The 26887-nt window shown below is 43.0% G+C and overlaps 1 long non-coding RNA gene across 1 annotated transcript in view; it reads right to left on the bottom strand.

The window, feature by feature from the left end:
* LOC146349808 (uncharacterized) overlaps positions 1–26337 on the bottom strand; it is a 294990-nt gene extending 268653 nt beyond the window's left edge. The window contains exon 1 of the long non-coding RNA XR_014789092.1: positions 25845–26337. This is a non-coding gene — a long non-coding RNA (uncharacterized LOC146349808). The remainder of the gene's footprint in view (positions 1–25844) is intronic.
* Positions 26338–26887: the final 550 nt, after the last annotated feature.

The raw sequence follows: 26887 nt of genomic DNA, 5'->3' as shown, positions 1-26887 counted from the left end.
TGGACCATAGCACGCCAGGCCTTCCTGTCCTGCGCTCTCTCCCGGAGCGTGCTCAAGTTCATATTCATTGCATCCGTGATGCTATCTAGCCATCTCATCCTCTGCCGTCCCCTTCTCCTTTTGCCTTCAGTCTTTCCCAGCATCAGGGTCTTTTCCAGGGAGTTTTCTCTTCGCATTAGGTGGCCAAAATATTGGAGCTTCAGCTTCATTATCTGTCCTTCCAATGAGCACTCAGGGTTGATTTCCTTTAGGATGGACTGATTTGACCTCCTTGCAGTCCAGGGGACTCGTAAGAGTCTTCTCCAGCACCACAGTTCGAAAGCATCAATTCTTCGGCGCTCAGCCTTCCTTATAGTCCAGCTCTTACAGCCATACATTACTACTGGGAAAACCATAGCTTTGATTAGACGGACCTTTGTCAGCAAGGTGATGTCTCTGCTTCTTACTATGCTGTCTAGGTTTGCCATAGCTTTCCTCCCAAGGAGCAAGCGTCTTTTAATTTCATGGCTACAGTCACCGTCTGCGGTGATCTTGGAGCCCAAGAAAGTAAAATCTGTCACTGCTTCCATTTCTTCCCCTTCTATATGCCAGAAAGTGATAGGGCCAGATGACATGATCTTAGTTTTTTTAATGTTGAGTTTCAAACCAGCTTTTGCACTCTCCTCTTTCACCCTCAACAACAGGCTCTTGAGATCCTCTTCGCTTTCTGCCATTAGGGTGGTATCGTCTGCATATCGGAGGTTGTTGATAATTCTCCCAGCAATCTTAATTCCGACCTGTGATTCATCCAACCCGGCATTTCTCATGATGTACTCTGCATATAAGTTAAATAAGCAGGGTGACAATATGCAGCCTTGTCGTACTCCTTTCCCAATTTTGAACCAATCGGTTGTTCCATGTCTGGTTCTTACTGTTGCTTCTTGACCCTCGTACAGGTTTCTCAGGAGACGGGTAAGGTGGTCTGGTACTCCCATCACTTTCAGAATTTGCCACAGTTTGTTGTGATCCACACAATCAAAGGCTTTAGCGTAGTCAATGAAGCAGAAATAGACGTTTTTCTGGAATTCTCTTGCTTTCTCCATGATGCAGCGAATGTTGGCGATTTGATCTCTAGTTCCTCTGCCTCTTCGAAACCCAGCTTGTACTTCCGGTAGTTCTCGGTTCGCATACTGCTGAAGCCTAGCTTGTAGGATTTTGAGCATCACCTTGCTGGCATGTGAAATGAGCGCAATTGTGCGGTAGTTTGAACACTCTTTGGCGTTGCCCTTCTTTGCAATTGGAATGTAAACTGACCTTTTCCAGTCTTGTGGCCACTGTTGAGTGTTCCAGATTTGTTGGCATATTGAATGCAGCACTTTAACAGCATCATCTTTTAGGATTTTAAATAGCTCGGCTGGAATACTGTCATCTCCGCTAGCTTTGTTGTTACTAATGCTTCCTAAGGCCCACTTGACTTCACTCTCTAGGATGTCCGGCTCAAGTTCAGTGACCGCACTATCATGGCTATCAGGGACATTCAGATCTTTCCTGTATAGTTCTTCTGTGTATTCTTGCCACCTCTTCTTAATCTCATCTGCTTCTGTTAGGTCCCTGCCTTCTTTGTCCTTTATCATGCCCGTCTTTGCACAAAACGTTCCCTTGAGATCTCCAATTTTCTTGAAGAGATCTCTAGTCTTTCCCATTCTGTTGTTTTCCTCGATTTCTTTGCATTGTTCATTTAAGAAGGCCTTCTTGTCTCTCCTTGCTATTCTCTGGAACTCTGCATTCAGTTGGGTATATCTTCCCCTTTCTCCCTTGCTTTTCGCTTCCCTTCTTTCGTGAGCTACTTGTAAAGCCTCATCAGACAGCCACTTGGCTTTCTTGCATTTCTTTTTCTTTGGGACGGATTTCGTTGCTGCCTCCTGAACAATGTTACGGACCTCCGTCCATAGTTCCTCAGGCACTCTGTTTATCAGGTCTAATCCCTGAAATCTATTCCTCACCTCCACTGTATATTCAGAAGGGATATGACTGAGGTCATACCTGAACGGTTTAGTGGTTTTCCCAACGTTCTTCAATTTAAGCCGAAATTTTGCAAGAAGCAGCTCATGATCTGAGCCACAGTCAGCTCCAGGTCTTGTTTTTACTGACTGTATGGAGCTTCTCCATCTTTGGCTGCAAAGGACATAATCAATCTGATTTCGATATTGACCATCTGGTGACGTCCATGTGTAGAGTCGCCTCTTGTGCTGTTGGAAAAGAGTGTTTGCTATGATCAGCATGTTCTCTTCGCAAAACTCTATTAGCTTTTGTCCTGCTTCATTTTGTACACCAAGGCCATGCCTGCCTGTTATCCCAGTGATTTCTTGACTTCCTACTTTAGCATTCCAATCCCCTATGATGAAGAGGACATCTTTTTTTGGTGTTAGTTCTAGAAGGTGTTGTAGGTCTTCATAGAACCGATCAACCTCAGCTTCTTCGGCCTCAGTGGTTGGGGCATAGACTTGAATTACTGTGATGTTGAATGGTTTGCCTTGGATTCGTACTGAGATCATTCTATCATTTTTAAGATTGTACCCCAGTACTGCTTTTCCCACCCTTTTGTTGACTATGAGTGCTACTCCATTTCTTCAAAGGGATTCTTGCCCACAATAGTAGATATGATGGTCACCTGAATTAAATTCGCCCATGCCTGTCCATTTTAGTTCACTGATTCCCAAGATGTCGATGTTCAATCTTGCCATCTCATGTTTGACCACCTCCAGCTTACCTTGATTCATTGATCTGACATTCCAGGTTCCTAAACAATATTGTTCTTTACAGCATCGGATTTTCTTTTCACCGCCAGACACATCCACAGCTGAGTGTCCTTTCGGGTTTGGCCCAGCCGCTTCACTCTTTCTGGCGCTACTTGGAAATACCCTCTGCTCTTCCCCAGTAGCATATTGGACACCTTCCGACCTGAGGGGCTCATCTTCCGGCGTCATATCTTTTAGCCTTGTGATACGTTCCATGGGGTTTTCTTGGCAAGAATACTGGAGTGGGTTGCCATTTCCTTCTCCAGTGGACCACATTTTGTCAGAACCCTCTGCCATGACCTGTCCGTCTTGGGTGGCCCTGCACGGCATAGCTTATGGCTTCACTGAGTTACGCAAGCCCCTTCGCCACAACAAGGCAGTGATCCATGAAGGGGAGTTTTAGTCTATTTAACCTAAATTCATTTGACTGCTGATTCTAGAAGCTGCTTTATAACTTTTCATAACAAGATTCGATAACATAATTCTGACAATTACAAACAATTCCAATGAGAGAGAAAAATGGGAAACATAAAAAGCCTATATGGCTGCACAAAAGCTTAGCTAGGAGCTGATTTTTTTTAAAGGACATGTATAAGAAATGGAAAGAAGGATAGGTAACCAAGGATGAGCACAGATGAGTAGCCCAGATGTGTAGGAATGGTGTTGGGAAAGCTAAAGCTCAGAATGAGTTGAGGCTGGCAAGGGATGCTAAGATGGCATCCGGTTGCGGCTCAAAGCTCAGTAATTTCTCGCCAGCTCATCCCCACCAGTCGCCAGTCTGTGGAGCCCTGCACTTGCCCAACTTGGTGTATGCCAAGCTGGGCAAGTGCTCAGACGCCCACTCCCTTGTCAAGCCACCATTTTGCGTAAAAATGGCAGCTCTGCCTTTTTCTCAAAGGGCCATTTATGCCTGTAATGTTGCATAAATGACCACTTTATGGCTGCCATTTGTGTAAATGGCCCTTTATGAAAAAGGGCAGGGCACATCATAAGCACTTGCCCGGTTTGGCATTAGCCAAGTCGGGCAAGTGTGGGGAGTGGGCCATCACTCACTGGCAACCTGCATATGGCGTGCAGGGTCAGCTGGCCAGTGGGGGTCCAGTAAGCTACATGACTTCGCCCATCCCTAGTTGAAGGAATCGTTTGGGGGGTAGAGCTTGGCGAGTTGTCGCAAGCTCCCCCCACCCCCGGACTGTGTCTCACTCTTCCACAAGCTTGCACGACAAGTTGGGCCAGCTCATGGTATTTCAGCTTCTTTAAAATGTGCACAAATCACAACTCGCAAATTTAAAAAAGCCAGCAACATTTCCGAGTTTCAGGAACTGACGCACCAGTCAGCTTGCAAATGCAAGCCAAGTCAGGTGCACCATAGGAATCTGTTGGGCCCAAAATGACCAGATTTCTCTGTGACAGGCATCCCTTTAAAAAACAAACAAACATTTGAACCAAGAGGAAGAGAAAGGGCCACTGCTTAGTGAGGATGGTGAAATGTTAATGGGTGAGACAGAGGTGGAAATGCTCAACTCCTATTTTGCGTGTTTGATAAGTCGTCAAGAAATACCTAACTACCTTAAATGAGTCCAAGTCTTCAGGAGCAGATGAATTGCATCTTTGGATACTAAAGGAATTTGCTCAGGTACTTAGAACCTCTATCATTTTTGAGAAATCCTGGAAAATGGGTTTCCAGTCCTGCTACAGGACTGGAAACATGCAAATGTTGTCCCAGTCTTTTAAAAGGAGGAAATTATGATTTGGGAAACAACAGACCAGCTGGTTTGTCTTCAATACCAGTTGGGAAGATACTGGAACAGATAATAAAGGAGTCAGTTTGTAAGCATCTTAATAATGATGCAGTGATTAGTAGAAGGCAGTATGAATTTCTCAAGAATAAATCCTGCCAGACTAATCTTCTCTCTCTTTCTCTCTCTCTCTCTCCCTCCCCCCCCCCCCAAATTAGGTTACCAGTTTAATGGATTGTGGGAATGCTGTGGACATAATTTGCCTTGATTTCAGCAAACCATTTGACAAAGCCCATAATATTTTGATTAGCAAACAGGTTAAGGGTGCAATCCTATGCATGTTTAAACAGAAAAAAAGTCTGACAATTCCCATCATGCCCCAACTAGCAATGCTGGCTGTAGCATGCTGGAAGTTGTAGGACTTTTTTTCTGTCTAAACATGCATAGGATTGCATCCTAGATGTGATAGTACCATCAGGTGGATTCATAGCTGGTGTTCATCAATGGTTGCTTATCAAACCGGATGGAGGTTTTGAGTGAGTGCTACTGTCAGGGTGGACACTGGGCCCATAGAATCCCAGAGTAGTTCTGATTCTGAGGAAGAGCAGTCGCTCCTGGGAGAGGAGCACGCTCCTCTTTCCCAGGGCCCACAGCTGACGGAGATTCCTCCCACCAGCATTCCTAGATTAGAAAGCAGTCCAGGGAGTGACCAAGCAGAGATAGCAGACTTGGTGGATGCGCGACGCAGACGCAGAGAGCGGTGCCAGATGGAGGGCGCGGAAAGGAGGCGCAGTGCCCGGTTGGCGCGCAAACAATGGCTGCACCCCGAGGATCCAAGGGAAAAGGGGAGGGACTCTCCCTAGTCCTTAAGTTCAGGGGTCTGCCAGTAATTCCCTTTCAAACGGGGACCAACTGTTTCAACTTAGGGCATAGGTACTCTGCTGCTCAGATCTAGTTGCTACCTGTAGAGTTGTTAAGTTGTAAAAGAAGAATAAAGCTTTGAAAGGAATCCCTTTGTCTGTGTCTGGACTTGGTTACTGGATTAGATTGAGAGAGGCCTCCAAGGAGCCCTTGACAGCTACAGTGCTCTGTCCTGGGCCTAGTACTCTTCAACATTTTTATTAATGACTTGTCTTAGATGAAGTGGTGGAGGGAATCCCCATTTGCAGGTGACATAAACCTGGGAAGTTCAAAATGAGCTTGACAGAATGGACTGAAACTAACCTACAAAATAAGGACAGGTAGGGTAGGGAGAAGGGTCTTCATGTTAATTGCCCCAAGGCTCTGGATTTACCTTTGGGAGGAAATGGATTTATGTTCCCTTCTCTCTTCTCTTAAGGGCTGTAAAATGCCTTTGTTCCAGATTAATTGCTCCCATTGTTCCTGTCATTTCTTTTATTTTAATTATAATGGGCAGTATCCAGTACTGCCACGGCACTAGTGGGAATGACCACTAGCACAACAAAAAAGTAATGCTTGCTAGTGCAACTAGAAACTACCTGAAACTACTGTTTCTAGCATGGGACAGTCAGCTGAGGTCGTGGAAGGGAGCTCCACTGACTTGTCCCATTCTGGAAGCAGTAGCTGATTGATTGATTGATTGATTGCATTTATATCCCGCCTTTTTTCCTCTTGCAAGGAACCCATGGTGGCTTACATTATCCTCCTCCTCTCTGTTTTATCCTCACAACAACAACCCTGTGAGGTGGGTTGGGCTGAGAGTCTGTGACTGGCCCAAAGTCACCCAGTGAGCTTCCGTGGCCAAGTGGGGACTAGAACCCGGCTCTCCCGGCTCCCAGTCCATAGTTTCTCAGATTGCGCTAGCAAGTGCTACTTTACCATTGTGCTAATGGTCATTCCCACTAGCACAATGTGTTTAGAGCTTGCAAATTGCCAGCATTGGATACTGCCCATTGTTGTTGTTGTTTGATTGTTCTTCTTGCTTTTAAAGGATGCTTACAGTAACTTCAGGCTATGTAGAACATGGATCCATGTTCAAAAAATAAATAAATGAAATACAGTTAAAGAGATAGGATGACTGAAATGAAAAAAAAAAATGGTAAAGAGAGAAAGCACTGTATAAAGCAGAGGAAATAGGGATCACAGAATCAAAGGATGAGAGCTCCATAAGGCACAGATAGGGAGAATGACTGCAAGAGAAGCAAAATGTAAATGGAACACGGAAAAATAAGGAAAAGAACAACGTAACTGAAATTGGGCAGATATGAAATATGCTGAAAAATGAGAATAAATTGGATTCCTTTTTAAGCGTTGCTTTTCTACTTTCTTAGGTGATGTTTAAGAACATGTTTACAGAGGCCGAATGATATGACTTTACTATGGACAAAAAAGAAAAAGGAATGTAAAATGTGCCCAAGAAGGCAAAACCAAAGTTTAGTTAATGTGTGGATATGTTAAGGAAGAATGTTTGCTTGTTAATGTAAAATATTTACGTTCACTGCAATTCTAACATTCGCCAATCTTACACAGTTACTAATAACTTATTAACAAATTGCTACAAAACTGTCATATGCTCCAAGAGCAGGAAACAATGTTGTCATGTTGGATGGTATGGCTGGTCTCAGCTGGAGGATTATGTCCACTTTAAAGCCTGGCATGTCAAGAATTTTGCAGACAAGCAGAGGAGAGCAACAGAGATGAAAAACAGTTTTGACTGCAAGATATATGAAGAAAGGATCTAGGAAATGGATGCTGATGTCATGTGAACAGAAGGTCAAGGGAACGAGAATGAAAATACATTTTTGTAAAGACTGTTGTAAAAAGTCAAGGATATTTATTTTCCGTTTCAAGCAATAGTTGTTTTATAAGAGCTGTACATCGAAAAACAATAGGATAAAATTCCAGTCCTAAAGACATTTACGTGGAAGAAAGTCTCATTGAGTAAGTGCACTTTGGAGCTTAGCCTTATATCCCAATCGTAAATCTTGACCCTTATCCTGTTAAAGTTAAGTGTGACACAGGTCCCATTGAAAGTGAGGCTCTGGGTCATTTCTGTTTTGTTTATTTAAACTACTTGTATACTGCTTGATATCCTAAGATCGCTTGATATCCTAAGATTAAAAAAATATAAAATACAATATAAAAACAGTATAAAGTAATAAATACATTTAAAAGTTACATACAAAAAAGTTGCATGTCTAAGCTGAATTTGGACACTTTAGTGTGGAAAGAAAATGCCATTGACTCCAGGGAAATTAACTACCCAGCAAGTAGGTATAGGAGCGGAGCATTGTGTTAATGAACAACCGAGCCACAAGAATTCTGCATTAAAATCCATGGACATTCACTATTGACTTCCATAGGAGAAGGATTAATCCATTGGGTTTGAAACTCTAAGAAAACTTGGGCAATGGAAGAAATTTCCAAAATTGTAAAAATATCTTGAAATTGACTGTTTAAAGGGGCTGGCAAAACATCTGTCAGGGATGGTTTAATTTTTTTTTAAAAAAACTATACTTTGAGCTCTGTGATAACCCTTAAGATCTCTTCCAGTTCTAAGGATTGTCTTCAGCCATGTGTGGCTATGGATGGTGGAAAGTGTAGTCCAACATATCTAGAGGGCACCATGTTGGGGAATTGTCTATGTGATCTGTGTTCTATATTTTTCAGGATACTATACTGCATGCACAGAGGCTATGCACATACCATTTATATGCATATAGGCTCTGTGCACTGGTTAGGGAGACATGTTAGGGCAGGGCAGGTATTACCTCAACCTCCTCCTCCAGGTTTCCATTCATTAGGGGTGCATGTTTAGACAGAAACCATGCTGGCTGGGGAACGCTGTAGGACTTTTTTCTGTCTAAACATGCATAGGATTGCACCCTAGGACAACTTCTCTGTGGGCAAACTTAGTTGTTCAGGAAGTGCATGGTCAAACACATAAATAGTAAAGGACAGTACCCTATATGGCCCAGAGTTCTTCTCTCTGAAATTTTAAGTCCTGAATTTTAGTGGTCAGGATGAGCAAGTTGATTCTCACAGTCATGTAACAGGACCTCCTGGAAAGGGAAGAGACAAAACATCCTGCTTCAGTACCTCAGACACTGGAAGCTATTGGGGGAAACAACGTGAGGCTGTGCAATGCATTAGACAAGACGTGATATTCACTGAATGGCTTGCAATCTGTAAACACAATTTCAGGGAAAGATACCCTATCAAACAATGGAACTGTCTCGACAAGAAGATACACAAACCTGAAGCAGAAGGTAACTGAAGTTGGCTTCCTAAAACAAATGAATTTTAAAGCTCGGCATTTATAATTTGATACAGAGGGCAGGGTAAATATTTTCTTCAGCAACCGGTGTCTTTCAGCCATAAGCCGCTAGTTGATTTTCAAACACTGGCACTTTTGGATCTGAAAATTTGAGTTATCATAGCTCAAATCTTAATTTTTGTATAGTTGACAATTCTGGCTTGGAAATACTTCTGGTGCCTTCAGATTTGATGCAACTGCCACACTGGCTGGTTAAACAATGGTTCCAGCTGAACAGAGAATTAAGGTACACAAGCTGTGCTTTAGCCAGCCCAGTAATACCGTTTTGTTGTCACTGGAAAATAAATACTTTTGTAATATATCCAAAAAACTGACTACAATAAAAAAATAAGGTGTTAGTAGATAAAATTCAAGAGAGATGTTGAGATCTCAGTCCCTATATTGAGATCCTAATGCCCAAATAAGGAGTTGCAAATCTAATAATACTTACCATTTTTATCGTGCTTTCAAATATTCAAAGGGTTTCACCCTTGTTGCAATCCTTATATTATTTTGTTCTATTATCTTGTTGCAGTCCTTATAACAACTATACTTAGCAGACCACCTTGCTCTATATATACCCGCCAACCTTTAAGATCTTCAGAGGAGGCCTGTCTGGTCATTCTGCAACCAACAGAATGTTGCCACATAATATCTGGAATGTGGGCCTTCTTGGTGGTGGTACCCACCCTCTGGAAAATCCTCACCCATGCAGATCAGGAGGCAGAAAATGTGGCATGTTTCAAATGCCTCCTGAAAACACAACTTGCTCACCCAGGCTATCTCTGGCTTATAATTAATGGCAAGAGTGTTGGACTAGGAGCTGGGAGATCCGGGTTCTAGTCCCCACTTGGCCATGGAAGCTCACTGGGTGACTTTGGGCCAGTCACAGACTCTCAGCCCAACCCACCTCACAGGGTTGTTGTTGTGAGGATAAAATGGAGAGGAGGAGGATAATGTAAGCCGCCTTGGGTTCCTTGCAAGAGGAAAAAAGGCGGGGTATAAATGCAATCAATCCATCCATCCATCTTCCTGCTCCTTGTATTGTTTTGAATTATTATTGTAGTTGAAATTGTTTTTAATAGTGTACTTAACAAATGAGTTCTGAGGGCTGAACCGGATGACATGTGGAATTCCTGAATACATTTCATGCTTGTGTTTTAAAACACAAAATAGCATGTAAAGTGAGGTTCAATCAGGACTGGGACTGTACTATGTGTGGCGGGTGAAAACCTCCCCTTGGCAATCCTGAAAAAATCCACCCCACCCCCGAAAGGTGATGCCAGTGGGCAGCTTCCCTCTACGGGTGGGATTTTCACTGGAATCACAGTTTTGGGGAGAATCCCCCTCCCTGCATTCCATGGTCCTGATACTTATGTAGGACTGGGCATGGCTGTTTTAAATTAAACTCTAATTTAAACAAAAACAAATAGAGATCGTGAAAATGTATTGTCACATGAAATGTATTGTCTAATTTGGCCTTGAGCCAAAATGACCTCAAGCTATTGTGGTAGGGTAATACTGTAAATGCTTTTTAGAAAGGAAAAAAAAAAATGTCTCTATTTCCCAAGATGTGCCTCACTTCATCATAGAGCAGCAAACATCTCTTGTGTATAAGGAATCAGATCAAGTGCCCAAGAAAGAAGCTAAGAGCACACTCCTATGCATGTTTAGATAAGAGAAAAAGTCTTGCAACTCCCAGCATCCCTCCAGCCTGCCATGCAGACTGGGGCATGCTGGGAGTTGTAGGGCTTTTTTTCTGTCTAAACATGCATAAGATTGCACCCTAAGGTACCAGGACTGGGAAATAGCTATAGAGTCTCAGACCTTGAAAGTCTATTATCAACCAACACTGGGTTAGTTGGATTGTTGGACTGAATATGTACAAAGTGTATATAATATCCTAAGAGACATTCTTCTTGCTCATGCATCTCCCCTCCCCCCCGTTTTTGTAGATCAGATCTAGAGAACATCTATGTTGAGAAACAAGCCCACATCTGGCTTTAATCCATAATCCACGTTTCAAGGGTAACACTTTGCCTTGGGATAAAAGTTTACAAATAAGTCCAAACAGTCAAAACCTGCTCTTCCAACACCCAGAGTCAAAAGCTGATGAGTGAAAACAGCCTGAAATTTAAATGTCATTTACATGGACATTTCCAGCTGAAGCAGTTAAATGTGCTAATCTGTAAAGGCTCTCAGGGACAATGACTGCAGCAGGCTTTTGCCTCTGTTTCTGACAGCGGCCAGCCAGATGATTAGGGAAATTTATGAACAAGCCATGAAGGCAAGAGCACCCCCGTTTCTTGTCCCCCCGTATCTACTATGCAGAGCTACATTGCCACTGAACATGGAAGTTCTATTCCAGTACTGGCTCCAGGTTATTGAGGGCCCTTGGGAGCCTCCTCCTTCAATGAGTCTACCTTCTCACCACCATTCGCACTGGCTTCTACTGTTCCTCATCCTCTTTTCTCATCTTTGCTCCCACCTGATTGCTTGCTTGACAGGCAGAGAGCCAATGAGCAAGAAGGCAGTATAATCTTCTTTCTTTCTTTCTTTCTTTCTTTCTTTCTTTCTTTCTTTCTTTCTTTCATCATTGTCTGGGCCACAGCAAGTGGTGGCTGAACAAGCAGGTTGCAATGGGGGAGAGGAGCAGCAAGTCCAGGGCGCTCTAGTCAGTGGGCCCCTCCTTGGGTGTGGGTCCTTGGCAGGTGCCTAACCATGCCTGTCCTTGACACCAGTCCTGTTCTATTCAGTTTCCATGGCTAATACCTACTGGGCCAATTGATCACCCGTGATTTGTGTAATCCCATCTAAGGTACTCAAAGCTGACTGCAGCTTCATAACACAGCAGATAAATGGTCTGTGTGTTCTATTAGGGAATGATGAGAAATTCATTTCAGTTCATTTAAAAACAAACAAACAGAATTTACCCAGTTTGCACCTCCTGGAACTGGACACAGACCTGAACACAAACTGCAATTGAAGCCGATATATTTCCAAGCTTTCAGTGTGATTTGCAGAACAATGTGTTCAGAAATGTGTACACTGGAAAAATGCACATGACTGAATGTATACTTTGGAAACATGCATGCAAACACTCTTTAATCAGTGGAAGAAAAATGCATACATTCAAAAATGCACACAAATGATGCGTACATTTGGGGAAATGTGCATGAACGTAATGCATGAAACTGTGTGTGAAAAGAAAAAAATAAAACTCACAGTTGGACAGGAACAGAAGTTGGAATGAGCTTCAAGGTGGAATTTGGAGAACCTCAACAAGCTTAAATTTGGCTGATTTGGACATCCCTACGTTCTATATAAATGGCCACATAGCTCTTCATTCAGATTTGTTTCACTTTTCCAATTCTGGCAGTACTTCCCTCCCAAGTATGGTAGTGGTAAAGCTTCTTCTGTCTGTCTGGGACATCCATCACATTCTGGTGCAGCAAGGTATCTAAAAGCAGGAGGCTGGGGGTTAACCTTCACAGGCTTGCAATAGGACTGGTTATTGATGTTCCTCGCAGGAAACATCACATGCCAACCTGACAGGACAGGACAGGCTGATGCGTGTTTCTCTACCCTACCCTACCCCTGATTATTAACAGCTTCTAAAAAAGTTTATTTATATACATGTGACCATTTCTTTAACTAGCTGCAGAAGAAGGAGGGTCACAATCAGCACTTGCAATATAACATAATAAATATATAAAATTTGCAACCTTTACAATATCCATTTAAATCCTTCCTAAACTAGAAAACATCTCACAATCTTTTTTTTCTTCTTTAAGGAATGGGTTATTTTAAAGCAAAACAAAAAACAAAAACAAAACACACACCGTACTATGTGGTATCACTGCTTTAAGTTGAATGAATAAGACCAGGATGTAACTGAAAATGTTCCTCTTTGTTAAGGTGTAAACCAATAGCTGTATTCAGATGATCCGTCAAACTATGGAGGACAGTGGCTGTGCATGAACACTCTATCCTAACCAAGAGGTCGGACTTAGTTCCTTCTTTCCTGTTTGTATGAAATTACAGTTTACCATGATGTCTTCATCAGCAAACTATGGCTTGAGTTTAATCCCTCAAAACCAGGATTAAAAATGGTGGGAAAACTGTGGTTTGCAATCTTGGTTTGGCAGGACCACACAGTTCAGACATCACACAACTGTGGTTTGATTCAAACAGGAAGTAACAAATTAAGTCCCACATATGAGAAGAAGAGGAAAGGGTAGGTGGGGAGATGATCTCATTAAACAACATATGTTTCCTGTTTCCACATGTCTGACCTAATATCTATGAACTGTGACTAATAGAAAAATATGTTCAGTACATTTGGTCTATATTTATTAAGGATTACAAAAAAAGTGTGAGCATAAGACAGCAGAGCAGCTTCAAGATCAGCTTCAGAGCCCAACAATCTGTCCTCTCATGAGATTAGATTGGGGTTGTATCCCGTATCAGTCCCATGTGTTTCAATGGGTCTACTCTAAATAGAGTAGGTCCTAGGGCATAGTCTGAAGGCACATGAGGCAGCCACCTTGCTGAAGCTAAGCAGTCCTGGGTCTGGTCAGTGCTTGGAGGGCAGACCACCTGGGAACCACATGTAGCCACCTTGAGTTCCATGATGGAAGAAAGGGGGGATATAAATGTAATAAATAAAATAAGGGAGCAATCCTATGGCCGCTAGACAGTGGCTAAGCAGCCATAGGATATGTTGTTTTCCAGGAACCGACCTCGGAGCCTGCACACCAAGGTCAGTGCCTAGAGAACCAACCTCCCCCCGCTTCTGCGCTGCCTCAGAGGCAGTGCGGAACAGCCCCATCCCCTGCGCTCACGAGTGTGGAGCGCAGAAAAGGGGCGTGGCTGGGGGTGTTCTGGGACAGGGAGGGCGGAACTGCCTGTACGACACATCCTATGTGTCATACAGCAGTCTCCTCCCCCGCTCCGTCCTCCCGCGGCTAGACAGCCTCAATCAGCTGTCTAGCTGAAAAAGCAGGGCAGGAGAAGCGTGGAAGGAACAATCCCCCCCGTGCTTCTCCTGCCCTGCTTTGGATAGGCGGTCGCCTCCGAGTTTGGAGGAGGCTGCCTATCTGGGTAGGATTGCTCCCTAAATAGGAATAACGATGGATACAGCCCATTAAGCTGTATAAGAGGCAGGGCTTTTTCTGTAGTAGCCCTGCATATGAGATATGATTTGTTTTGTGAACTGCCCAGAGAGCTTCAGCTATTGGGTGGTATTTATTTTATTTATATTTATTTATTTATTTCTATACCGCCCAATAGCCGAAGCTCTCTGGGCGGTTCACAAAAACTAAAACCAAACAACACACAATAAAACAATTTAAAATATATAGAACATTAAAACCACAATATAACAATACAACCACAATAAAACCTAGCAGCAGTGCAGGAGTTTAAAATACAGATTTAAAACAGCAAAGATAAAAATTTAGAAAGCTAAAATGCCTGGGAAAATAAAAAGGTCTTCACCTGGCGCCGAAAGGAGTACAATGTAGGCGCCAGGCGAACCTCACTAGGGAGCTCATTCCAGAGCCGGGGTGCCACAACAGAAAAAGCCCTCCTCCTAGTAGCCACCCGCCTCACTTCCTTTGGCAGGGGCTCACGGAGAAGGGCTGCTGCTGATGATCTTAAGGTCCGGGCAGGCACATATGGGAGGAGGCGATCCTTCAGGTAACCTGGCCCCAAGCCGTTAAGGGCTTTGAATGTTAACACCAGCACTTTGAATCGGGCCCGGAAATGGACCAGCAGCCAGTGCAGCTGGAAAAGTACTGGCGTAATATGAGCTCGCAGGCCAGTCCCTGTTAACAATCTTGCTGCCCTATTTTGGACCAGCTGAAGTTTCCGGACCGTTTTCAAAGGCAGCCCCACGTATAACGCATTGCAGTAATCCAGACGAGAAGTTATCAGAGCATGGATAACTGTAGCTAGGCTATCTCTGTCCAGATAAGGGCGTAGTTGGTATACCAGCCTAAGCTGATAAAAAGTGCTCCGTGCCACTGAGGTCACCTGTGCCTCAAGTGACAGTTCTGGATCCAAGAGCACCCCCAAACTACGAACCTGATCCTTTAGGGGGAGTGCAACCCCCTCCAGAACAGGTTGATTATCACCTAGCCGGGCAGACGAACCACCCACTAACAGTACCTCCGTCTTGTCTGGATTGAGTTTCAGTTTATTGGCCCTCATCCAGTCCATTACCGTGCCCAGGCACTGGTTCAGAACAGCCACTGCCTCACCTGGTTTTGATGAGAAAGAGAGGTAGAGCTGGGTGTCATCCGCATATTGATGGCACCTCAGCCCACACCTCCGGATAACCTCCCCCAGCGGTTTCATGTAGATGTTAAACAGCATGGGGGATAGAATAGAGCCCTGTGGAACCCCATGGCACAATTGCCATGGCACAGAGCAATAATCCCCCAGCACCACCTTCTGGAATCGGCCATCCAAGTAGGAGCGGAACCACTGTAGTGCAGTGCCTCCAACTCCCAACCCAGACAACCTATCCAGAAGGATACCATGGTCGATGGTATCGAAAGCCGCTGAGAGGTCCAGGAGAATCAACAGGGTCGCACTCCCCCTGTCCCTCTCCCGGCAGAGGTCATCCCACAGGGCGACCAAGGCAGTTTCCGTTCCAAAACCAGGCCTGAAGCCCGATTGAAATGGATCTAGATAATCCGTTTCATTCAAGAGTGCCTGGAGCTGTCCTACAACCACCCGCTCAAGCACCTTGCCCAGGAAGGGGATGTTGGCCACTGGCCTATAATTGTTAACATCCTCTGGGTCCAGGTTAGGCTTTTTCAGGAGTGGTCTAATTACTGCCTCTTTTAAAGCAGCAGGCACCACTCCCTCTCTCAAGGAGGAATTTACAACCTCCTGGACCCAGCCGGACAACCCCTCCTTGTTTGATTTAATAAGCCATGAAGGGCAAGGGTCAAGCACACAAGTGGTCGATCGGACTTGGCCAAGCACCTTGTCCGCATCCTCAGGCCTCAGTAACTGAAACTCATCCAATAAAACTGGACCAGACGGTGCTCTGAACGCCTCTACCAATGGAACTGCATTAATGGTGGTGTCCAATTCATGACGAATCTGAGCGACTTTATCCTCAAAGTGCCGCGCAAACCCGTCACAGCGTGCTACCGAGGGTTCCACCGTCTCTCTCCCTGGCCCAGAATGTAACAGGCCACGAACCACTCGGAAAAGCTCCGCCGGGCGACACTGAGAAGATGCAATGCTGCTGGAAAAGAACTGCCTCTTTGCCACCCTCACCGCCACAGAGTAGGCTCGATAGTGGGCTCTTACCTGTGTTCGGTCAGACTCAGCACAAGTTTTCCTCCACCTGCGTTCTAGCCGTCTCCCCTCTTGCTTCATTGCCCTCAGCTCAGGTGTATACCAAGGAGCTGGCCGGGCTCTGCTCAGAGGGAGAGGGCGCTTGGATGCGATCGTGTCAACCGCCCGAGTCATCTCTGCATTCCACAGAGCGACCTGGGCTTCAACAGGAGCACCAGCCATACCAGCAGGAAAATCCCCCAGAGCCCTCTGGAATCCATCGGAATCCATTAATCTCCGGGGGTGGACCATTTTAATAGGTCCCCCACCCTTGCAGAGGGGGAAGGCTGCCATGAGTCTAAACCTCAGCAGGAAGTGATCTGACCATGACAAAGGGACAGATGTTAATTCCTCTACTTTCAGATCACCATCCTCCTGCCCAGTCGAGAAAACCAGATCAAGCGTGTGTCCTTTTATATGCGTTGGGCCAATGACATGTTGGGACAGCCCCATGGTTGTCATGGCGGCCATGAAGTCCTGAGCCGCCCCGGATACAGCGGCCTCGGCATGGAAGTTGAGATCCCCCAGGACCATCATCCTGGGGGTCCTCAACACCAAGCCCGAGACCACCTCCGTCAGCTCAGGCAGGGAGTCTGATGGGCAATATAATATGTTATACATATTATATTGTAATATGTTACAATATACATATATTGTATATATGTATATACAATATACATATATACATATATGTATGTATATATGTATATATATATACATATATACATATATGTATATTGTATATACATATATATGTACATATATATGTACATATATATATGTATATATATGTACATATATATATACATATATATATGTACATATATATATATGTACATATATATGTACATATATGTATACATATATGTACATATATACAATATATATACATATATTGTATATATGTTATACATATTATATTGTAATATAATATGTAATACCCATATATGGGTATGGAAATATAATAAATAAATAGTAAATAAATAGCCCCCCAAATCTGAAATGCCCCCCCATAGAGATCCACCAGACTCCTTCCATGAAGTTCTTCAGGCATGTGTTCAATACTTCTTCATTTTAGAGAGCTTTTAATGTTTCAACAATTTGCTGCCCTGCTTTAAAATGATGTATGCCATTTTAGTGCTGCAAATTTGTTATTCTTTAGTTCTTTGTTGTTGTTCTTGTTGTTTTGCCTTGTAATTTGAATGGGATTAGGGTTTTCTTTTTCTTCTTCCTGTAAACCGCTTCAGGTGTTTTTAACAGAAAGCTAAAGTACAAATAATAATGAAAGTAATAAAAGAAATAATAGCAGCAGCAAATATCAGTTAAAAGGTTGTCCAACACAATTAAACAATAACAATATGGGGCAGGGGGGAATAACAACTCCTAAATCATTATTATTCATTTTTAAGAAGAGGAATTCAATAATGATCATAAATAAGGACATGGAAAGAGATGCAATTGGGCTCTTATCAACAAAGGTTATTATAAAATTATCAGTGCTCAATCATCACAAAACATGTTGGTGTTCGTGCCTAAATCTTAGAGAACTGCCAATCAAAGTCATTCCCTGATGATATCTAATACCATTCAGACAGATACATTCTTCAGAGGGGCTAGGGCAGGTGCTGGAAAGAATGCAGTCAGGAAGGAGCTTATTTCCATTTATAGTGGAACTGTGAAAAAGTATGAGACTTGTAGCATCTAGTTTTTCAACCTGTTCTTTTCAACCTGCTTTTCAACCTGTTCATAAATGATTTGGAATTAGGAGTGAGCAGTGAAGTGGCCAAGTTTGCTGATGACACCAAATTTAGGGTGGTTAAAACAAAAAGGGATTGTGAAGAGCTCCAAAGGATTTCTCCAAACTGGGAGAATGGGCATCTAAATGGCAAATGTGGTTCAACGTAAGTGTGTGTAAAGTGATGCACACTGGGGCAAAAAATGAACTTCAGGTATAGCCTGATGGGATCTGAGCTAGCGGTGACCGACCAAGAAAGAAATATTGGGGTTGTGGTGGACAGCTCAATTAAGATGTCAATCCAGTGTAGGGCTACTGTAAAAAAAGGCAAACTCCATATTAGGTTAGGCATAATTAGAAAAGGAATTGAGAATAAAACTGCCAATATCATACTGCCCTTATACAAAAAATGGTGTGACCACACTTGGAATACTGTTCTGGTCACACCATGTAAAAAAAGATATTGTAGACCTGGGAAAAGTACAGAAAAGGGCAACTAAAATGATCAAGGGGCTGGAGCATCTCCCCTATGAGAGGTTACAACAGCTGGGATTGTTTAGCTTGGAAAAAAAGGAGGGTAAGGGGGAGACATGATAGAGGTCTACAAAATTATGCATGGTGTGGAGAATGTGGATAAGGAGACATTTTTCTCCCTCTCTCAAAATACTAGAATCCAGGGTCATCCTATGAAGCTGATTGGTGGGAGATTCAGGACAATAAAAGGAAGTAATTCTTCACACAGCACATAGTTAAACTATGTAATTTGCTACCACAGGAAATAGTGGTGGCCACCAGTTTGGATGGCTTTAAAAGAGGGTTGGACAAATTCCTGGAGGAAAAGGCTATCAATGGCTACTAGTCTTGATGGCTATGTGCTACCTCCAGTACCAGAGGCAGTGAGTCTATGTACACCAGTTGCTGGGGAACATGGGTGGAATGGCTCTGTTGAGCTCATGCCCTGCTTGTGGGTTCCTGGTTGACAGCTGGTTAACCACTGGATGAACAGAATGCTGGACTAGATGGACCTTTGGTCTGATCCACCATGGCTCTTATGTTCTTAGTTTTGAAAAGAACTAACGCAGGGTTGGAGAACCTATGGCCCCCCAGATGTTGTTGGACTGACTCCCATCAGCCCCAGGCACCTTGGCCGAAGGTCAGGAATGATGGAAGCTGTAGTACAACATCTGGAAGGCCATAGATCCACCACCCCTGAAGTGATGAAATTGTGGATTATCCTTTAGCAGAGATGCTTAGTGGAGCTTCTATTAAAGAATTTTGAAAAAATTCACTTGCCTGCAGTTATGAGAAGTCTTGCTATTTATATTTGCAAACAGCAGCAAAGGCTCTCCTGGCTGGTAAACATACTAACAATATCCCTTTGAAGGCTTAGTAGCTAGCTAGAGTTTGAGACACACAGAGAAAAATGGATTCAATTGTTTTAAGTTAAGAGGTAATTGTAAGCGAGATGTATTTATGGTTCCAGTTTGTAAATTGTGTAGATAAAACATGATTTGCCCATGGAAATTCTAAAAGAAAATCCATAGGACTGTATGGCTTTCAGGTTACATTAACCCTAGGTTTTCCAGTGCTAATAAATAACATTCTAGATGTTATCTATATTTGTAATATGTTTGGATGTATTAAAACAGAATGTTATTATTCATTACTATTTTTAGATTTTTATCCCAACTTTGCTCTAAGGAGCAAAAGGTGGCGTACATCATTTTTTATTATTACTAGTTATAACATTTCTATACTGCCCAATAGCTGAAGCTCTCTGGGTGGTTCAAAAAATAAGGCGTAAAACCATACAATATAAAATTGTAATGAAGCAAGATATAAAAACCTTTAAAAGTTTAAAACAAAGAAAAACCAAAGGAAAAACCAGCGGTAGCACAAGATTTAAAAAGCACTAACATGGTTTTTTGAAACAGAACGACTAAAAAACTTGGGAGGAATATATCATTCCCTTACCCATTTTTATCCTCACAACAGCCCTGTGATGTAGGCAAAGCAGAGAGAACATGACTTGGCTCATGGTCAACCACTGAGCTACATGGCTAAGTGGGGATTTGAACCTGGGTCTCCCCAGGGCCCATTTTCCTGAATCCATAGACACAGTTGCATATGTGTTAGTCCTTCGTTGTATACAGACTAATATGCTGTCCTGTCTTTGTGTGCTGTCGAATACTTATTCCTTTTTGCTACAGCTGGACACAGCTGTAATGAACTGAGCTTCCAGTTCTTGCTGCAGTAACCCACAAACAATCTAGCATTAGAAACTAGAAAAATGTGCCTTGCCTCACTCAGTGTATGCACATCATACATTTTGCTCCTATATATAGACATTCATGGAAGTCCCCCCAAAAGTAGACATCAGTGTAGAATTGGATGCAAGGTGACCTAATCAATATAGCCAGGCGGGGCTTATTTACACATTTCATTTCCAAGAAACAGGAAATGGAAGAGCAGTTCAATAACCAGGTAAGAGCATAATTAGGTTAAAATCCTCATATCTTTATTTCAGCAATGAAAGGATGAGGGGGTATGTTGCACTCATGCCATACATCGCCGTGTATGGCCTCTTATCCATCACCAAAAAAAGAGGAAATGCATCTCCCCAAAATAGGACAAAACAGGGTGCCAATTGCATTACATTTGCATGTGCTAATTTATATGCACAAATGCAACTTCAGAGATTTATTTTAAATAACTTAAACAGAAATATGATACATCTCACCACAGTGAGGAAGATGGACCAAGTGACCCGTGTGTCTGCCTGCTCCGTCAGTTGTCCAGGTGCTAAGTGTTGATGGGCAAACTGAAGGCCCCTGCACCCCTTTCTGATGGTTCTTTGACTTTAAATCAGACTTGGTTTGGGCAGCCTGTGAACTAGAGGAGTGTCCTCTGACAGCTCGTCAAATAAAGTGCTGTCTTCCGCAAAGCAGAACAGCTGACCGCCCTAACATCCTTACTTTGAATGCTACTGTAACCAAGGCTGGTAGTTGTTAAAGGAGCAAATTCTTATTTATGCAGTTTCAGTAGCCAGACTCTGGTTGCTATGACTTTCTAGCTCCTATGAGGCTTATCGGAAGAAGTAAAGCTGATAGTTTATGAGTAGTGTTCAGATTAAGAAAAAGTTATTGCTGTCATCTTTCAGACGGCTGCTGCTGCTGACATCCTTTCTGTTTGAGATGAACTTTTTTTGCCTGCTGAGCTATAGTTAACATTGGGGTGGGGCTCCCATTTCCAATCATCCACTATCTATGCTTTCACCTTTGGATTGCTGCTGAAGAGGAGGCACTGGAAATTGTTGGCAGCTGCAGTTTTTCCTAAGTGCCTAGTTCGGACTTCCCCAGTCTGGTGCCCTCCAGATATTTTGGACTTGGAATCCCATGGGTCCCAGTAGCATGCTCAGGAATGCTGGGACTTGTCATCCAAAACATCTGGAGGGCACACACTGGGGAAGGCTGCACTAGATGTTGTAAATGGTGTCCTTAGTGATATCTAACATAAAAATGCCATTATTCATGCATGACAAGGGCAGCTCACAATCTTGAATGTCCATATCTGAATCAAAGTATTTGTTTTAGCACTGTTGTTCATGTGTGTGAATAGGGAAGCAGTTGCTCTGTTGGGCATCCAGAAATCTGAATTTGGGGCTAGATTCTCTTGGTAAAGGTTTGGTTTGAGCTAGTACGTGTGTGTGTGTGTGGGGGGACAACCCACAGATATTGGAATCCAGTCTTTCTGGCTCCCTGCTGTTCTGACTTAAGGGTTTCCTTATGAGGACAGATCACAAGATTTGTCCATGAGTATGGAGGTTCAGGAATGCACCTCAATCCTTTGTATATGCATGTTCGGAAGTAACACATTTCAGATTATACAGTTGAGACACTCACACCCCATGTTCTTCATGACAAAACCACATTGTGCGAGCCTGAGAGTCTATTGCCTTCTATAAGCTTATCAAGATCACTATGCTTTACTGAGAGCACCCTAGGTATGCCAGGTGTGATGTCAATAATGAAGACATAGGCCAGTATCCAACTGTGCTGTTCTATTAGCGTAAATGACATTTGAGCAAGGGTGGTTGCGCAAGCCATTGTGCATTATGCTTGTGCAACCAGTTGCTCAAATGCTGCAAGCATAACACGCAACCGCTTCCGCAATGGAAAGATTTGGCGGAGCTCTGCTAGCGCTATTTGCGTTTGCAAAACGACACTGTTGGATGCTGCCCATAGAGAACAGCAGTACAAGTGGGAGCGCCACCATTTAAAATGCCGCATCCCTGAAGACCCCAACACAATTCCTTTGATGATTACAACAGGGGACAATGTGGATATTAGAAGTCTGTATGATAACAAATACGATCAACATAGCACCTTCCAGCTGTGGATGACAGACTCCATTATCACAAACATTTCACACAGTCAATTAATCAAGTGTTAGATGCTGTTATAGCCTAGCAGTAAGACATGAACTCATCACAAATCGAGAAAATTTAGACAGTATTTGTACCAATCAGAGCTGCACTTATATCTAGTCTAGGAAAATGCAGAATGCCCTCATGAGGAACAAACCGTATCTTTAAAATCAGGCAAGGAAGAATATGGAATAAACCAGTGTCAGCAGTGCCCCCAGGGCCAATCCAGATGCTTGACAAGTGATGGCAAGGGAAATTGTGCTGGTCTGCTGTGCAAATCCTATATTTTTGTTTACTTATTTCTTTTTATTTCTGTATTTATTGTATTTCTATACCACCTATCTGAATCCAACCAAGTTGGTTTACAAAAAAAATTCAGAAAATAAAAACCAAAATCAAACACAGTAAAAATTTAAAATGACTTTAAAAACCATAACATTTAAAAAGTGAAGTTAAAAAGATGTGTCTTCACCCTCACCCTGAATGCAGAGAGAGAGAGGGGACCAGTCACAACTCCAAAAAGAGTATGCGTTCCAGAGCCGGGGAGCAGAACAGGAGAAAGCCCTTTCCTGCATGCCTGACACGTAGGCCTCTGCAGGCAAGGGTGCCTTCAAAATGGCCTCTCCTGCTGATCTTAATAACTGGGAAGATTTATACCAAGATAGGCAGTCCCTTGGATAGCCAGGCCATAAGCCATTTAGAGCCCAGAAAACAATTGGCAACCAGTGCAGAGCTTTAAGTATTGGGTTGATGAGATCATGATACCATGCACTGGTTAGCAGCCTTGCTGCTGCATTTTGCACCAACTGAAGCTTCCAGATGCTCTTCAAGGGTAGCCTCATGTAGAGTGCACTGCAGTAGTCTAATCATGATGTAACCAAGGCATGGTTACGGTCGCCATTTGCGTTCCCTTTTTTTCTCCGTGATAGGCTACGTAAATATTTACGTAGCCTATCACAGCAAAAGAAAGGGAACGCAAATGGTGGCGGCTATGGTTGCCGCCATTTGCGTTCCCTTTTTTTCTCCATGATAGGCTATGCAAATATTTACGTAGTCTATCATGGCCTCCGCAGGGACGCAACTGGCAGCCCTGCATTAGCCATGATAGGCTACGTAAGTATTTACGTAGCCTATCACGGCAAAAATTGTGAAGCAAATGGCAGACGTGGACGCCATTCTCAAAGCAACACGAACAGCACCAGATAGGTGCTCTGTTTTGCGCGCCTTTCACGGGGCGGTGGGGCAGGGGGGCTTCGTTTTGGCACAGATTTCGGGGGGCCGAATGCACTGGCATTCAGCCTCACTGAGATCCGTGCCAGAATTCTCTGCCATCCCTAATCCTGAGAGGTTTTGGTGGCTGAATGTTTACTCCCTCCTGGCAGGCTTTTTCATGAGGTTTTGGAGAAGCACTTCAGAAATTGTTTTCTCCCCACTTTGCTACAACGAAGGGGGAGAATTCTCATGTTTGTTTATTTATTTGTTTGTTTGTTTGTTTGTTTACAATATTTATATACCGCTCCACATCAGAAGATTTTGGAGTGGTGAACAACATGATAAAAGAATAAACAACAGGTTAAAAGAGTTAAAACATTTTTAACAGCATCTGAAAAGGTGGCTTGCATTTGTCCATCCACATTGCTCTTCTCAATCTCTGGATTCAAAAAATGCTCTGAAAACACTCAAAAGAAAATAACCCAGAAAGGATATTGTGGAGGAATTTGAATTTGAGTCCTGCTTTCCCTCTCTGTCTTGCTAAAGGGTCTGCTTAAATCTCAGCCCACAAAGGAGGGCAGAAATCCTGCTAATGAAAATAAAGCACAGCTTGGTCAGAAACGTACTGGTTTGAACAGCTACTTGAAGTCTATCTAGACCAGAATTATTTATTTATTTTATTGTATCCACATTTCTATAATGCCCAATAGCCAGACCTCTCTGGGAAGCATCAGTGCCCATCCGTCACAAATTATCTGATCTAGTGGACAGATAAGAAAACTTCTAAGGTTAATCAAGAAGCATGTGAATAGCTACAGCAGGTGAACAACCAGATTGCTGTATGCTTCGAGGGCTTTTGCTCCATGCTGTTTGGCAAACTTTTCATTCATCTCTAGAGACATGTCCTGGAATACAAACAATATTCTTCACAAAAAGTTGCAAAGTTCTATTTCTCCTTTAGCCATTCCACCAACTGCTTTGAAGAGATTCAAATACTGCCACACTAATTTGTGTTTGTTTTTATCTAACAAAACCAGAAATATTTTATAGCTTTGATATTTCTTTAGCATTTTTTAATATTCTCCACAACTGAAGAGTGAAAGCCCATAAATTTAAATGAAAGGAGTCACAGTTAAGTTCGTGAAGCACTTTGGAGCTTGTTTGCTTTTAAGATAGCAGGGATTTTAAATGAATATTACACATGCAGTAATTCTGGCATGCATGGATGATTTATTACTCTAAATTTCACCCACTCAGCAGATTTTGCAGGAATATTTCTTAGCTCCCTGTCATCTCGTAACGCTTAATGCAGTTGTCTTTTTAATAAACCTGTTTTTTTCCCAAACCAGCTGCTCGCTCAAGTTAACATTAGATTGTATTTATTACCAATGTATTAGATGACAATATTAGCAAATATTTAGGGCAGGACCTCTTCCACATCTGTCAAATAGATTTACATTCCAAGTCTTAAGATCTGTCCCCTCCCCACCTCTGCTAAAAGTAGCTGGAGGGATTCCATAAACAAAAATGCAGCAACATGTGCAGAATTGCAATATTCTGTCTTTTCTTTTGTCCAAATGCATTTTAGTACAAAGGAACTCAGAGAGTTGTGATTATGCTTGAGTTCTTAACGTAAGGACAAAAGAAAAACTAAACTCTGACTGTCAAGAGTTCAAGCCAGATGAGTAACAAAGAGTGCAAAACTTGGATTCATAGATTGGAATGGCGGCGGGGTGGGGGGTGGGGAGAGAATGCTCCCCCTCTCCCCATTTCAGCTTGAAAAATAAAGGGCAGAGAAATGAGACTTTCTGGCAGGCAGATAACTTGTAGGCCTGACCCCTCCGACTCACCAGGAATTCAAACAAAAAGCTCTTTTCATAGTGACTGTCCTCTATAGAGTCTATACATTCTCAAGATAAGGCGGCGAAATATATGCTAGCGGAAATGGTCATAAAGCAGAGACTACACAAAAGGTTGCTATAGACTGTTGTTTCTTTCCCCTGTATATCTGTCGATGCACACACCTGGGAGTGCTTATGCAGCTATTTCTCCTCCAACCCCAACCCCCCCAGCTCCTTCCTTTGGATCAGAATAAAGAACCAAGTTTTGATCATTCAGGAATCATAGTTCCACCCTTGGATGTGTGCGGAAAGTAATTGTGCAAGAATGAAGACAGACATGGTACAGTTCAGAATCAAAACTTTCATCAAGAGTATCTCCTCCCCCTGCAAAAGAAGAAGAAAAGAACCCCATCCCCCAAAAGCCACATGCAGACACAGACAATTGCGTACATTTAAAACCGTGTTTTCAAATCTTGACTCACCGTCGGAAAGCAACAGTTGCCTGAAGTTAGTGGTACTGTCTGCCCTACTCCATTGCACATTTTTCCTGAGGCTGACCGGGGCTTAATAGCTCAGAGCTGCCACACAGAGGCCCCTTCAGTGAGATGGCTTATTTGCCTGTCAGCCTGAATCCGAGTCTCTGTGCACGGAGTAGTGCATCTGAGTGGTGCACTTTGCTGAACTTTGCTAGAATCAGTTCCATAAAACTTCTGCAGTTGCCTGGAGTATAGAGCCTGGCTCTCAGAAGTTCCCTGAATACTGGAATTCACTTTTCTGTTGCAGGGATAAAAGCTTAAAGATGTTAGCCTCCTAGTTTAAAAGTTCTTTAGTAAGGAGTGGGTGGAGAGAACTCAGTTCAGAACAAGGAAACTGCGCATAATCAGAACTTGGAGAGCTTCCTCCCTCCTCCCCTCCTCTCCCCCTTCCTCCCCAGCTACGCTAAGCTGCCACTGTTCCTTCATAGAATTTAGGAATGTAAAGGGAGGACTCAAAGAGGCCCAGTCAGACAAACCTTTCTCAATCAATTAGCTTGCAACCATTACTTGTGACCTGAGGTCATGCAGCATAAGTGTGTGGGGTGTGCCTTGAGGAGGGCCAAAGCTGCTTATTAAAACTTACATAACCCAAAGTGTTCTAAAAAAGTAACTCAAACACAACTTGCAAACTGGAAGGGGAAAATGTATTTCCACAGGAAACGCACACAATTTAGCTCGGAGGAAAAACAAAGTGGATATTATGATTAGAAATCTGACTGATTCTGTACGTTATTTTTTTTAACTATGTATTCATTCTTTTCGAGAGTTAGGTAAACCTAAATCAATGTTTGCTTTGCAATCAATGACCAGTTCAGTCGTGATAGGAAAATAATGCACTTTTGGGGGCATTATTGTACAAATTGTACTTCTGTGAGCAAAGAGACTATATTAAAACTCCCATTTACTTCTTTAGCTTAAAAGAAGATCTGTACAGAAGAAAGGCAGAATACTTCTATACCACAAATTCCAGTGTTTCATTCCAGTACACC

Source organism: Heloderma suspectum, chromosome 3 (genome assembly GCF_057233095.1).
Source record: "Heloderma suspectum isolate Gila_16-S chromosome 3, 16-S_ref, whole genome shotgun sequence".
In the NCBI taxonomy this organism is placed as follows: domain Eukaryota; kingdom Metazoa; phylum Chordata; class Lepidosauria; order Squamata; family Helodermatidae; genus Heloderma; species Heloderma suspectum.
The sequence above is the reverse complement of the archived record's forward strand: the minus strand, read 5'-3'. Positions and strand labels throughout refer to the sequence as shown.